Here is a 13,988-nt window from a genome sequence, read left to right on the forward strand (position 1 = left end):
ACAATCACGTCGTCCAGGTATAGTAACACAGTCTCGAAGTTGTGGTGTCTCAGGCAGCACTCCATCAATCTCTGAAACGTTCCAGGGGCATTGCAGAGTCCAAACGGCATACTGTTGAACTCGCAGAGTTCCATCGGGGTGGTGAAGGCCGTCTTCTCCCGATCCTCCTCAGCCACAGCTACTTGCCAGTACCCACTAGTGAGGTCAAGGGTGGAAAAGTAATTTGATTTGCAGACTTTAAGGCAGCCAGGGATTCCTCTATTCGTGATAAAGGGTATGCATCTTTATGTGTAATGCGATTTACTTTTCTGTAATCTACACACATCCTCATGCTTCCATCCTTCTTCCTGACTAACACTAGGGGAGCTGCCCAGGGACTACAACTATCCCTTACTACCCTGCCTTTTTCATGTTGTGCAACATCTCCTTGGCTTTCTGGTAGTGTGCTGGTGGTATAGGCCTGTACCGTTCTTTGATGGGGGGATGGTTGCCTGTGGGGATGTGATGTTGTACCCCCTAAATCCTCCCAAAGTCAAGTGGGTGCTTGCTGAATACCTGCGCGTATTCCTGAACCACCCGGTGTACCCCCTGTTTCTGGTGAGCTGGAGTGGTGTCTGTCCCAACATGGATCTGTTGACACCAGTCCTCCACCTGGGTTGCCGGGTCATTATCCTCCACTTGGTCTGGGGAGGTTAAGGACTCCACCGTGTGGATGGAGTTGTTATTTACAGCATGTAACTTGGCAACAGTGGTATATCGTGGTAATCTGACCTCGTCTTCCCCATAGTTGAGAAGACGGACGGGCACCCTCCCATTGCGTACATCCACTACCCCTCTGGCAGTTAAGAGTGTAGGTCTGTGCTCTGAGCTAAGGGGTTCTACTACCGCCTGGTAACTCTGTCCTTTAAGACCTATTGCTGCTCTACACCATATAAGCATTTCACTTATTGGGGGAATCACAATGGGCATCGGGTCTGCTACCCGCACATTACCAATCTCACCACCGGATAACTTTACTTGCTGCTGGTACATCAGGGCTCGAATCTCCTTCTGGAGGGCTCTCCTCTGCCCCGGTCTGGCGACGTCAGCGAGCTGTTGGAGTAAAAACACCACTTCCTCCAAACAGTTATCAACAATATTAGTACCTGGTACCATATACAGTTCATTCTCATCAGAGAGAGTCTCTACTACAATGAACCCCTGGTCCTTCAGCTCCACTCTCCCCACCTTTACCGCCACATCCTTAACCCCGACTAGGTTAAGAGGGAGGTTGTTAGAGGCATAAACGGAGAAATCTGTATCTGGGGGTTGGAGATTGTCCATGGACCAGAATCTCTTGTAAAGGGCATCAGGCATTATGGTTACCTGAGATCCAGTGTCCAGCAGGGCAGGTATCTCAATGCCGTCCAGGATTATGGACAGGAAAGGTCTTCCTCCCACGAACCTGCTGTGCCAGTCTGAGGGGCCTGCTGAGTCTATTCCCGGGTGTTGGCCCTCGGACCGAGGGTTTGCTCTTTTAAAGGGCAATTGCGCACTGTGTGGCCTGCCTTCTGGCAGCGGTGGCTGACAAACTCTCGTTGAGGGTGGCGCTGGTTGTTGGTCCTTCCACGAGGTGGCGTTGTCCTCCTCCCGGGCGGCATTGTCCTCCTCCGGGGCGGCGGCGTCCTCCTCCTTCCTCTCATCCAGGGGACATCCTCAGGGCAGTCGGCTAGCAGGATCCTTCCCTCCGTCTCTGGCTCCGTCCGTAGCTGCAGGGCACTCATCAGAGTGAACAGGTTTTTAGTCAGCTGGCGCACTTCTGAGCCCAGACTGTCCAGCTCACAAGGGGGCGCTGCCTGCACTTTGGCTTCATTAGCCAGTGGGGAAAAGGTGGGTGCTGCGGGCATTGGAGTGGCCCTACCCTGGTAATGTTGTATAGCAGTATCTGCTGTTTCCAGGGGTTGCAGTTCCTTTATAGCCATGTCCTTAAAGGTAGCATCTGGATGATCCAAGGACCACCAACGCACAGTCCTGCTCTCCTCTTGGGACCTCAGCCCCCGGACAAATTGTTCTTTTAGCATTTTACTTTCATCAGTTATGCTGGTTGGACTGACCTGTTTCAGAGCCCGCAGGGCCCCTTGCAAACGGCAGGCATAGTCCCGAACACTGTCCACCGGTTTCTGTGAGCAGTGGTAGAACCTCATCTGGAGGTCTGCCTCAAAGAAGTTTGTAACTTTTTGAAGATTACGGACACTGACTCCTGGTCTGCGGCCGACCAAGTCTCTACTTCTCTCTCCGCAGCACCAGTCAATTGTCCCACAACAAGTGCAGCTCTTTGTTTGCCCATCATAGAATACATGTCCAGTATGCTGCATATTTTTCGCTTGAATCCAGACAGGGTGTCTGGCTTGCCGCTGTACTGGGGGAGCCACTTTGCTCCAGGCATGTACTGTAAAGTCAATGGTACGATAGGCGCTACAGGCCCTGTTGATGGGGCGGTTGCTCCATCCCGCGCGGCATCATCCCCGGTGGGATCATCGGGGTTCTCGACCCGAACCCCGGTATCGGGCTGCTCCTGCGACATCCTGGCACCCCCCTAGCGAACCGTGGCCTACCTTCTTTTTCCGTAGGCCGCAGCTCTGCAGGTGACGGTCTTCGGATAGGACCTTGCGTCGCTTCTCGTCTTACGTCAGAGTGTGCGTTGGGGCTTCCTGCCAGGACCTGACGCTGCGTCAGTGCGTGGGGCGTGTCAGAGACTTCGCGCGGTTACACAGGTACGCCTCCTAGTTTTCGCGTGGTTACGCCCTTCTTCTCGCACAGTGACGTAACAATGGCGTCAATCTTCGCCACAGTACAATATACAGTTCGTGAATAAAGGCGCACAGTACCCGGTGGCAACGGGCACAACTCCTTCCGTAGCCGCGGGCAAGCTATCCTGTTCGTGACGCCAGGAAAGAGATGACGAGCCCAGGGGATGGGGATGTACTTGGCGCCTGGGCCTTGATGCCTGGCCTTGGGGGATGTCGCGGTAGTCGGCTCCCGGGCCCGTACCCTGGGCCTCTCTTTAAAAAGGTGGATAATTATGTGAAAGTTCGTGACGCCACCTGTGGTGTCTGGTGGGGATCACCAGCGCTGCGGCAGTTCGCTGAGGCCGGTGTTAAGGCAGCTTGGGTGGTATAGCTCCCCACAGGTGGAGCTGGGCCTCAGGGCAGTGTAAATGTAGGGATGCAGGACAGAGGGGACCCAGCCGGGTCTGAAGAAGGATTGGCAACCACATACAGTTCACTTCAGTACCTTTTACTGGTGGAAATTCAGGCACATTCCGGAGCACTATAGGGTGAAGGGTGCATATCAGGATTCTCCCCAGTGAGCAGGTATAGGGCCTCCTGTTTCTTGCCTTTGTGTAATAAGTTTCTGACCTGCCTGGAGCTAGGCCTAACTTTGTCACTGTCCTGCACCTGCTGATCTTCTGATAGGGCCTTCTCTTGGAGTTCACACTCCCTGCTTGCGGGGCCTCCGTGACTCCTGGCTTCGGTACGTATCAGCTCTTGGGTGATCCTGGGACCTGAAGTCTTCCAGGGAATCCGGTTGTCTCTACAGGGGAATATATGGCCCTGTAGACGCGGACCCGGTGTCCGGTATATGTTTCTGGGGTGAGCTTGTACAGCTCCTCTGCCCCCAATGCTACTCACTCCACTAGCCTTCAGCCTACTCGGGGCCCTCACTAGGCTATACACACTAGCAGCTGGCAGGCTGCGCTTCACCGCTCTTATGGCGTTGGTACACCTTAAGCTCACTAACCTGAGCTACTTGAGTCTAGCTTGGCCTACCTCTGCAGACTGACTCCTGCAGGAACTGGCTGCAGACCTGTTTCTGTGTCTGAGCCTACACTAAAACACAACTAGACTGTTCTGCTCTGTGGCTGCAGCAGACTCACAGGCTGTGCTTGCAGGAGCTTCCTGCTCTGTTCTGACTGCCTAACTCCACCCTCCGTATATATATGTCCCTATCCGGGCTCCATCTGGTGGTCTGAGGTAGGGTGGAGGTGTGTGTATGCTCTGAGGGCCTTTTGTGGAGAAATCCGTCCAAGCACCCCTCTAGGATCTGTGGCACTATTGCGCAGCAGGGCGCCACACATCCTCTATATATTACAGCGCACAGAACAGATCCTCTATATACTACACCACACAGGAGAGCCGACAGATACTCTATACACTACACCACACGGGACACATCCTCTATATACTACACCACACAGGACACATCCTCTATATACTACACCACACGGGACACATCCTCTATATACTACACCACAAGTGACACATCCTCTATATACTACACCACACAGGAGAGCCGACAGATCCTCTATACACTACACCACACGGCACAGATCCTCTATATACTACACCACATGGGACAGATCCTCTATATACTACACCACACAGGACAGATCCTCTATATACTACACCACACAGGAGAGCCGACAGATCCTCTATACACTACACCACACGGGACAGATCCTCTATATACTACACCACACAGGAGAGGCGACAGATCCTCTATACACTACACCACACGGGACAGATCCTCTGTATACTACACATCATGTGACACATCCTCTATATACTACACCACAAGGGACACATCCTCTATATACTACAGCGCACAGGACAGATCCTCTATATACTACACCACACAGGAGAGCTGACAGATCCTCTATATACTACACCACAAGGGACACATCCTCTATATACTACACATCATGTGACACATCCTCTATATACTACACCACATAGGACACATCCTCTATATACTACACCACACGGGACACATCCTCTATATACTACACCACACGGGACAGATCCTCTATATACTACACCACACGGGACACATCCTCTATATACTACAGCGCACAGGACAGATCCTCTATATACTACACCCCACAGGAGAGCCGACAGATCCTCTGTACACTACACCACACGGGACACATCCTCTATATACTACAGCGCACAGGACAGATCCTCTATATACTACACCACACAGGAGAGCTGACAGATCCTCTATATACTACACCACAAGGGACACATCCTCTATATACTACGCATCATGTGACACATCCTCTATATACTACACCACACGGGACACATCCTCTATATACTACACCACACGGGACACATCCTCTATATACTACACCACACGGGACAGATCCTCTATATACTACACCACACGGGACACATCCTCTATATACTACAGCGCACAGGACAGATCCTCTATATACTACACCCCACAGGAGAGCCGACAGATCCTCTGTACACTACACCACACGGGACACATCCTCTATATACTACAGCGCACAGGACAGATCCTCTATATACTACACCACACAGGAGAGCTGACAGATCCTCTATATACTACACCACAAGGGACACATCCTCTATATACTACGCATCATGTGACACATCCTCTATATACTACACCACACGGGACACATCCTCTATATACTACACCACACGGGACACATCCTCTATATACTACACCACACGGGACAGATCCTCTATATACACTGTAACATACCTGGTGGCGGGCTTGCATGGTGCACCATCTCTCACTATGCAAGATTGCAAACTTGATCTTCAGTCCAGTCTGCTAGCCTAGCTTCTATTCATGCTGTCTGTTTGTCTCTGTTCTGACTGCTTAGGGCAGCAGCCCGGTTACTTCCTGTTTTTTGTAGCTGTTGTGGGCACACCCCTAATGCGTCCTCAGCCTATTGCTGTCTGTCACTGGATATTTAAATCAGCTCCACCTTGAAGCTGGTGCTTGAGCAACTCTTATCCTCCGAGGGCTTCTTGCCTGATGTGCTCGGTCCTGTTCTGTTTTTCCTGCCTGTCCGCCTTCCTGGAGGCTGTATTCCCAGGCCTGTCTGAACACGCTCCTAGCCTGTTCGTCCCGCCTTCTGGGGGCCGCATACCCAGACCTGTTATCTGTGTCTTCTAGCCTGTTTGTCCGCCATTCTGGGGGCCGCATACCCAGACTCGCTCCTGTATCTCGCTGCAGTGTCAGTTCCTGTCTGAACACTCAGTTCCTGTCTGAACACTCTCCAAGCCTGTTACCTGTTTTTCTCTATGTCCATACCTTCCCTTTTTCTGCAGAGTCTGAACCTGCACCTAACTCCTACTCGTTGTCGCTGTACTTCCGTTTGTGAGTTTAGAGTCCACTCGCTACTTCATTGCAAGTATCTTGTGTATATCTGGTTCTGCCTTTCCCTTCCAGTCTGTTCCGTGTGAACAGAGCCCTGTCCCCTCTTCTCTGCCTTGCTCACCGCTCCGGCGGTTCCTGCCTGCTCTGCCTTGCTCACCGCTCCAGTGGTTCCTGCCTGCTCTGCCTTGCTCACCGCTCCGGCGGGTCCTGCCTGCTCTGCCTTGCTCACCACTCGAGCGGTTCCTGCCTGCTCTGCCTTGCTCACCGCTCCGGCGGGTCCTGCCTGCTCTGCCTTGCTAACCACTCCGGCGGCTCCTGTCTGCTCTGCCTTGCTCACCACTCCGGCGGTTCCTGCCTGCTCTGCCTTGCTCACCGCTCCAGCGGTTCCTGCCTACTCTGCCTTGCTCACTGCTCCGGCGGTTCCTGCCTGCTCTGCCTTGCTCACCGCTCCGGCGGATCCTGCCTGCTCTGCCTTGCTCACCGCTCCGGCGGTTTCTCCCTGCTCTGCTTGCTCACAGCTCCAGCGGTACCTCTCTGCTCCGCCTTTCCCACCACTCCGGCGGTACCTCTCTGCTCTGCTTGTCTACCGCATCTGCGGTTCTGTTCCTGTATCCCAGTCTGTACTGGACTCTATCCAGCCTGTGCTCCAACCTGCTAGTACCTCCCCGTCTGCACGCCAGCCGCACTGGTCAGTACCCTCCTGTCTGCATAACAGCCGTGCCTGCCAGTATCCTCCTGTCTGCACTCCAGCCGTGCATGCCAATACCCACCTGTCTGTGTGCAAGCGTAACCCGCCTGTTCCTGTATTCCCCGGTGTGGGTCAACAGCCGTGTCCGGGATCTGGCCTGGAGTAGCACCTGGTCCCACTGCTCGGTTCCTCCCTGGTGCACGGCGTCGTTAGCCGTCGTGCGAACTTGGTCGGATCGGGTTGATACTTAGTTACGCCCCTCCAGGCACTCTCTGTTCATGGCACAGTGGAATCACTAAATCACGCACATGCCAGTCAGCCCAGGTGTGTGCATAACATACTACACAACACGGGACACATCCTCTATATACTACACCACACGGGACACATCCTCTATATACTACAGCGCACAGGACAGATCCTCTATATACTACACCACACGGGACACATCCTCTATATACTACACCACACGGGACACATCCTCTATATACTACACCACACGGGACACATCCTCTATATACTACACCACACGGGACACATCCTCTATATACTACACCACACGGGACACATCCTCTATATACTACAGCGCACAGGACAGATCCTCTATATACTACACCACACGGGACACATCCTCTATATACTACACCACACGGGACACATCCTCTATATACTACACCACACGGGACACATCCTCTATATACTACACCACACGGGACACATCCTCTATATACTACACCACACGGGACACATGCTCTATACACTACACCACACGGGACAGATCCTCTATATACTACACCACACGGGACACATCCTCTATACACTACACCACACGGGACAGATCCTCTATATACAACACCACACGGGACACATCCTCTATATACTACACCACACGGGACACATCCTCTATATACTACAGCGCACTGGACATTTCCTCTATATACTGGAGCTGTGTGATGGCTTATTTTTGCCTTGGCTAGATGATGCTTTTATTAGTACAATTTTGGGTGAAATACATATACACTGCACAGTACCACTTCTCCTGTCCTGAATAGTGGATGTAATTCTCAGTATCTGTATTATTATGTATATATACACTGCACAGTACCACTTCTCCTGTCCTGTATAGTGGATGTAATTCTCAGTATCTATATTATTCTGTATATTATACTGGGTGTAATTCTCAGTATCTGTATTATTCTGTATATTATACTGGGTGTCATTCTCAGTATCTGTATTATTCTGTATATATACACTGCACAGTACCACTTCTCTTGTCCTGTATAGTGGATGTAATTCTCAGTATCTGTATTATTCTGTATATAAACACTGCACAGTACCACTTCTCCTGTCCTGAATTGTGGATGTAATTCTCAGTATTTGCATTATTCTGTATATATACACTGCACAGTACCACTTCTCTTGTCCTGTATAGTGGATGTAATTCTCAGTATCTGTATTATTCTGTATATATACACTGCACAGTACCACTTCTCCTGTCCTGAATAGTGGATGTAATTCTCAGTATCTGTATTATTCTGTATATATACACTGCACAGTACCACTTCTCCTGTCCTGTATAGTGGATGTAATTCTCAGTATCTGTATTATTCTGTATATATACACTGCACAGTACCACTTCTCTTGTCCTGTATACTGGGTGTCATTCTCAGTATCTGTATTATTCTGTATATATACACTGCACAGTACCACTTCTCTTGTCCTGTATAGTGGATGTAATTCTCAGTATCTGTATTATTCTGTATATATACACTGCACAGTACCACTTCTCCTGTCCTGAATCGTGGATGTAATTCTCAGTATTTGTATTATTCTGTATATATACACTGCACAGTACCACTTCTCTTGTCCTGTATACTGGGTGTAATTCTCAGTATCTGTATTATTCTGTATATTATACTGGGTGTAATTCTCAGTATCTGTATTATTCTATATATTATACTGGGTGTCATTCTCAGTATCTGTATTATTCTGTATATATACACTGCACAGTACCAGTTCTCTTGTCCTGTATACTGGGTGTAATTCTCAGTATCTGTATTATTCTGTATATTATACTGGGTGTCATTCTTAGTATCTGTATTATTCTGTATATATACACTGCACAGTACCACTTCTCCTATCCTGTATACTGGGTGTAATTCTCAGTATCTGTATTATTCTGTATACTAGATGGTGGCCCGATTCGAACGCATCGGGTATTCTAGAATAGGTATGCGGCCGACGGGGCGCAATTAGCAGAGCGGCGTTTAAATTTGGCGCCCAAATCGCTGATTGGTCGCGTTCGGCAACCGCGACCAATCAGCAAAGCGGTGTTTAAATTTGGCGGCAATATCGGTGATTGGTCGCGGGCGGCGGCCGCGACCAATCTGCGAACCGTGTTAGTGAGAACTGGAGAGCGTGTTTAAATTTGGCACCAAAATCGCTGATTAGTCGCGACCGCGACCAATCAGCAAAGAGGTGTTTAAATTTGGCGACAATACTGCTGATTGGTCGCGGCATTTGTGTTAAAATCGCTGATTGGTCGCTGGCGCTGTCCGCGACCAATCACCAATTTGGGCGCCAAATTTAAATATCGGACGCGACCAATCACCAATCTTGGCTCCAGATTTAAACACCGCTGTGCTGATTGGTCGCGGCCGATATTTAAAATTGGCGCCCAAATCGGTGATTGGTCGCGGGCAGCGCCAGCGACCAATCAGCGATTTTTAACACAAATGTCCGGATCTTTGTAACACCATGCGCATACTGTGGGGAGATCAGCGGTTAGGGTGTGAAGGGAGGACCGGGGAGCGGCGCTGCGGGTCGGGATACTTCTGCTGCGAGCAGTCGCTCATGTCCCGGGTTCTCCCAGCGGAAGTAGCCGCACAGGTAGCGGCGCTCCCCGGTCCTCACTAATACGATTCCGCCTCCCAGCTCCTCACCAATATGATTCGCTGATTGGTTGCGCTCTCCGCACGCGACCAATCAGTGATCTTGGCGCTAAAGTTAAACACCGCTCTGCTGATTGGTCGCGGCCGCTGCCCGCGACCAATCACCGATTTGGGCGCCAAATTTAAATATCGGCCGCGACCAATCAGTACAGCGGTGTTTAAATGTGGAGCCAAGATCGGTGATTGGTCGCGGCCGATATTTAAATTTGGCGCCCAAATCGGTGATTGGTCGCGGGCACCGCCGGCGACCAATCAGCGATTTTTAACACAAATGTCCGGATCTTTGTAACACCATGCGGATACTGTGGGGACATCAGCGGCTAGGGTGTGAAGGGAGGACCGGGGAGCGGCGTTGCGGGTAGGGATACTTCTGCTGCGAGCGCCCTCTCATGTCCCGGGTTCTCGCAGCGGAAGTATCCGCACAGGCAGCGCCGCTGACATTCATGCGGCTAGGGTGTGAAGGGAGGACTGGGGAGCGGCGCTGACATCCAATTGGTCGCGGCCGCTATTTAAATGTGCCGCACAAATCGGTGATTGGTCGCGGGCCAAGACCGCGCCCAATCACTGATCTTGCGGCTAAAGTTAACCACTACTGTGCTCATTGGTCGCGGACGCTGCCCGCGACCAATCACCCATTTGGGCGCCAAATTTAAATATCGGCCGCGACCAATCACCGATCTTGGCTCCAGATTTAAACACCGCTGTGCTGATTGGTCGCGGCCGATATTTAAATGTTGCACCCAAATCGGTGATTGGTCGCGGGCAGCGTCGGCGACCAATCAGCACAGCGGTGTTTAAATCTGGAGCCAAGATCGGTGATTGGTCGGGTCCGAAGACCGCGACCAATCATCGAATCGTCTTGGTGAGGACCGGGGAGCGGCGCTGCCTGTGCGGTTACTTCCGCTGCGAGAACCCGGGACATGAGCAGGCGCTCGCAGGAGAAGTATCCCGACCTGCAGCGCCGCTCCCCGGTCCTCTCTTCCGCATGGAGGTCAGCGACGCCGGCGGTCCTTCCGCTGCTACCGCTGCTACCGGCCGGGAGATGAGCGCCTCGCGCCGCTCATGTCCCTGCTGCATCTCCGTCCCGCAGATGGGTCCGGCGGTCGGGTTCCTTCTGCTGTTGCCGGCTGGGAGATGAGACGGGATAAGACGATTATATATATAGACTAGATGGTGGCCCGATTCTAATGCATCAGGTATTCTAGAATAGGTATGCGGCCGACCGGGTGCAATCAGCAGAGCTGTGTTTAAATTTGGGGCCAAAATCGCTGATTGGTCGCGGTTGCCGAACGCGACCAATCAGCAAAGCGGTGTTTAAATTTGGCGGCAATATCGATGATTGGTCGTGGGCGGCGGCCGCGACCGATCAGCGAACCGTGTTAGTGAAGACTGGAGAGCGTGTTTAAATTTGGCACCAAAATCGCTGATTAGTCGCGACCAATCAGCAGAGCGGTGTTTAAATTTGGCGCCAATACTGCTGACTGGTCGCGGCCGCCGACCGCGACCAATCAGCAGAGCGATGCAGAGCGGGGTTTAAATTTGGCGCCAAAATCGCTGATTGGTCGCCGGCCGCGACCAAACAGCAGAGCGTTGTTTAAATTTGGCGCCAAAATCGCTGATTGGTCGAGGCCGGCGACAGCGACCAATCAGCAGAGCGTTGCTTAAATTTGGCGCCAATCTCGTTGATTGGTCGCGGCTGGAGTCCGCAACCAATCAGCAGAGCATTGTTTAAACTTGGCGCCAATCTCGCTGATTGGACGCGTCCGGCGTCCGCGTCCAATCAGCGATTTTTAACACAACTGTCCGGACCTTTGTAACACCATGCGGATACTGTGGGGACATCAGCGGCTAGGGTGTGAAGGGAGGACCGGGGAGCGGCGCTGCGGGTCGGGATACTTCTGCTCCGAGTGCCCGCTCATGTCCCGCACAGGCAGCGGTGCTGACATCCATGCGGCTAGGGCGTGAAGGGAGGACCGGGGAGCGGCGCTGACATCCAATTGGTCGCGGCCGCTATTTAAATGTGCCGCACAAATCGGTGATTGGTCGCCGACTTGGCCCGCGACCAATCACTGATCTTGCGGCCAAAGTTAAACAGTACTGTGCTGATTGGTCGCGGACGCTGCCCGCGACCAATCACCGATTTGGGCGCCAAATTTAAATATCGGCCGCGACCAATCACCGATCTTGGCTCCACATTTAAACACCGCTGTGCTGATTGGTCGCCGACGCTGGGCACGACCAATCACCGATTTTGGCGCCACATTTAAATAGCGTCCGTGACCAATCCGCACGTCGGTGTGGAGCCAAGATCGGTGATTGGTCGCGGCCGATATTTGAATGTGGCGCCCAAATCGGTGATTGGTCGCGGGCAGCATCCACGACCAATCAGCACCGTAGTGTTTAACTTTTGCGGCAAGATCCGTGATTGGTCGTTGGACAAGACCGCGACCAATCACCGATTTGTGCGGCACTTTTAAATAGCGTCCGCGACCAATTGGATGTCAGCGCCGCTCCCCCGTCCTCCCTTCACACCATAGCCGCATGGATGTCAGCGGCGCTGCCTGTGCGGGTAGTTCCGCTCCGATAACCCGGGACATGAGCGGGCGCTGGCAGAAGAAGTATCCCGACCCGCAGCGCCGCTCCCCGGTCCTCCCTTCACACTCTAGCCGCTGATGTCCCCACAGTATCCGCATGGTGTTACAAAGGTCCGGACATTTGTGTTAAAAATCGCTGATTGGTCGCTGGCACTGCCCGCGACCAATCACCGATTTGGGCGCCAAATTTAAATATCGGCCGCGACCAATCACCGATCTTGGCTCCACATTTAAACACCGCTGTGCTGATTGGTCGCGGCCGATATTTAAATTTGGCGCCCAAACAGGTGATTGGTCGCGGGCAGCGCCCGCGACCAATCAGCGATTTTTAACACAAATTTCCGGACCTTTGTAACACCATGCGGATACAGTGGGGACATCAGTGGCTAGGGTGTGAAGGGAGGACCGGGGAGCGGCGCTGCAAATCTGGATACTTCTGCTGCGAGCGCCCGCTCATGTCCCGGGTTCTTGCAGCGGAAGTATCCGCACAGGCAGCGGCGCTGACATCCAATTGGTCGCGGACGCTATTTAAAATTGCCGCACAAATCGGTGATTGGTCGCTGTCTTGGCCCGCGACCAATGACTGATCTTGGCGCCAAAGTTAAACACTATTGTGCTGATTGGTCGCGGACGCTGACCGCGACCAATCACCGATTTGGGCGCCAAATTTAAATATCGGCCGCGACCAATCACCGATTTGGGCGCCAAATTTAAATATCGGCCGCGACCAATCACCGATCTTGGCTCCACATTTAAACACCGCTGTGGTGATTGGTCGCGGCCGATATTTAAATTTGGCGCCCAAATCGGTGATTGGTCGCGGGCAGCGTCGGCGACCAATCAGCACAGCGGTGTTTAAGTTTTGCGCAAAGATCAGTGATTGGTCGGGTCCGAAGACCCCGACCAATCATCGAATCGTCTTGGTGAGGACCGGGGAGCGGCGCTGCCTGTGCGGCTACTTACGCTGCGAGAACCCGGGACATCACGGGCGCTCGCAGCAGAAGTATCCCGACCCGCAGCGCTGGTCCCCGGTCCTCCCTTCCGCATGGAGGTCAGCGGCGCCGGCGGTCCTTCCGCTGCTACCGGCCGGGAGATGAGCGCCTCGCGCCGCTCATCTCCCTGCTGCATCTCCTTCCCGCAGATGGGTCCGGCGGTCGGGTTCCTTCTGCTGTTGCCGGCCGGGAGATGAGCGCCTCGCGGCACTCATCTCCCGGCTGCATCGCCGCTCAGCTCCGTCCCGCAGATGAGCTGTTAACGGCCGCCATCTTTTTTTAGAAATCCCCCGGCGCTGATTGGCCGCTGCCGGACCAATGAGCGACGCGGGATTTCCTGGACAGACAGACACACCGACAGACACACAGACAGACAGACAGACAGACAGACAGACGGGATAAGACGATTATATATATAGATATACACTGCACAGTACCACTTCTCTTGTCCTGTATAGTGGATGTAATTCTCAGTATCTGTATTATTCTGTATATATACACTGCACAGTACCACTTCTCTTGTCCTGTATACTGGGTGTAATTCTCAGTATCTGTATTATTCTGTATATTATACTTGGTGTCATTC

This window comes from Phyllobates terribilis, unplaced genomic scaffold (assembly GCF_046119375.1).
Source record: "Phyllobates terribilis strain yellow unplaced genomic scaffold, ASM4611937v1 Scaffold_12__6_contigs__length_324123572, whole genome shotgun sequence".
NCBI classification, from domain to species: Eukaryota; Metazoa; Chordata; class Amphibia; order Anura; family Dendrobatidae; genus Phyllobates; species Phyllobates terribilis.